The 2,240-nt window shown below is 33.3% G+C and overlaps 1 protein-coding gene and 1 long non-coding RNA gene across 3 annotated transcripts in view; one reads left to right on the top strand and one right to left on the bottom strand.

Moving 5' to 3' along the window:
- Window positions 1–2,240, top strand: part of LOC128248031 (CLIP domain-containing serine protease B4-like) — a 69,237-nt gene that overhangs the window by 7,583 nt on the left and 59,414 nt on the right. The gene's annotated exons all lie outside the window — the stretch shown is intronic.
- LOC128248032 (uncharacterized) overlaps window positions 1–2,240 on the bottom strand; it is a 32,832-nt gene that overhangs the window by 26,194 nt on the left and 4,398 nt on the right. The gene's annotated exons all lie outside the window — the stretch shown is intronic.

Here is a 2,240-nt window from a genome sequence, read left to right as displayed (position 1 = left end):
TGTGTGTGTGTGTGTGTGTGTGTGTGTGTGTGTGTGTGTGTGTGTGTGTGTGTGTGTGTGTGTGTGTGTTTGTGTGTTTATGTGTGGAAGAGAACATCGAACAATGAAGAAAAATAAATAAATATTGACGAAGAGATGCACAGGGTACTGAATAAACATAACAACGGATAACCTCTGGAAAATATTACTAAACTTTGGATAGAAACATATGAAGCTGAAGAAAGAAATTTCCTTCAACGCTGGGAAAAAAAGATTACTTCTTCCAAGGATATGAATCGGACTTCGAAAACGAATTTAATTCGTATAACTGCTTTATGAAGAAGACAGCAAAAAAAAAAAAATGATAAAATAAAATAATAAAGAATTGAACAAAGAAGAAACCACCCTTAATTCTGGATACATAAAAGAAAACAATAATACAACCAATCACACACCGGAAAAAATCGTCCACAAACTAGAAATAGGGGTCAGTCACAAAAAATATATACTAGACCCAGGTTTCGAAGTTCCCAGTCGACCCTTTACAAAGGTGCTACTCTTAACGTATTAGACAAAACACCTCATTATGTTCTTTTATTCTTTTTATCATTTCAGTCGTAGGACTGCGGCCATACTGGAGCACCATCATAATTTATTTTCTTTCAGTTTTGATGTCGCTTTGTGACTGGAAATTGGTCTATGAATTTGTAGCAGCCGATCTTCCTTGAGCATATCCTGGAATGGTTGGCAGGTCCAGATGCGTCGTTAGGAATTTTTCCAATGCTTTCTTAATGTTTCGATAAAGAATCTTGTGTTTTATTTCTGATTTCTTCAGGTAGGCAGTTGAACAGTTGAAGACCTCTAGATATCAGACTGGTACAATTTCGCTCGTAATTGCGAAGGTGGTCTATTTGGGAGATGACATTATCTACCAGTTCATGCATTTAAATGCTCTCTAACGTTGAAGTTTAGAATATGCTCCTTCAGGATTTTCCAAATGTATACGATAATGTATCTCTTACTTTGGCGTTCAAGAGAGAAAAGACGCAGATCTTTCAAACGTTCCTTGTCTTCAAGGTGTTTAACTGAAGTTATTTTACTAATGAATGTTATTTGTAACCCTTCATTTTCTTCTATGGAACCGGATGAGTTTGAAGACCAAAGTTGTGAGCAATAATCTAATCTGCTCAGAACTAGGGTTTTCGATATCTTCTACAGCTAATATATTTACATACTTCCCTTTATTTATATAGTTTTTGTTTAGTTTTAGTTGTGTAACCATTATTTTATGGAGATGTACTTGCATAGCAAGTGACCTGATCTGAGATCGTGTGCTGGAACGAAAACAATTGCAGCGTGGAAGGTTTTTATAAGCCATTTAAAAACACCCAAAAACCATTAGATTCACTTCGACATTTTCATCGCTTTGAGACCGCGACCTGTTCACTGAGATGCAGCCCGAAATTTTGTCAGTGAACAGGTCGCGGTCTCAAAGCGACAAAAATATTTTAGCAAATTAAAAATTCAAATGTTGAAGAGAATCTAACGGTTTTGGTGTGTTTCTTAAATGGCTTATAAACACCTTCCACGTTGGATTTGTTAACCATTATTTTGTTAACCATTAACCAAATTTAAATTCACTGATTTCCATCCTTACTATGAAGTCGTTTTTAAACATTCTATCACTGTCAAGGAATATGAATTCATTTAGTTATATATAGAATGGTACCCAGTTATATCAGTTAAAAGAATTCATGCAGTTCCATGTACAGTTTATAATGAAGTATCATTATTGCTACCAGAAAAAATATTTGAAAATATTTCCTAATCCAACAACATGTGAGTGTTATTCCTTCAATATTTAATGAAATAAATACTAACGAAACATTCTTGCTAACAAATGAGATATAAAAAAATTAATTATTAATTTGTCTTTTCGAGCTCAGATCATGCTCTCACATATTATCTTTCAAGGTGTACATACATTGATATTTCTATGCGAAAATGTCGCCTTTGTAGATATAAATATTATTCATTGAGAAGCGTGTGGTATCTGAAGAGATTTCGGAAGGAATATGAGTAAATTGGTCTGCAATAATCTATTAACCAGATTTAACTACAATATCCTTTTATGCGCATTAACTACTGCAAAATATCATATCTAATTCGACTTACAGCTTACGTTTTTTTATATATGTATTTTGATACAGGCAAGTCTGTACATGCGTATTATATATATATATATATATATATATATATAT

The sequence above is a fragment of the Octopus bimaculoides genome, chromosome 6 (genome assembly GCF_001194135.2).
Source record: "Octopus bimaculoides isolate UCB-OBI-ISO-001 chromosome 6, ASM119413v2, whole genome shotgun sequence".
Lineage (NCBI taxonomy): Eukaryota > Metazoa > Mollusca > Cephalopoda > Octopoda > Octopodidae > Octopus > Octopus bimaculoides.
This window is presented reverse-complemented; position numbering and strand designations above follow the sequence as displayed.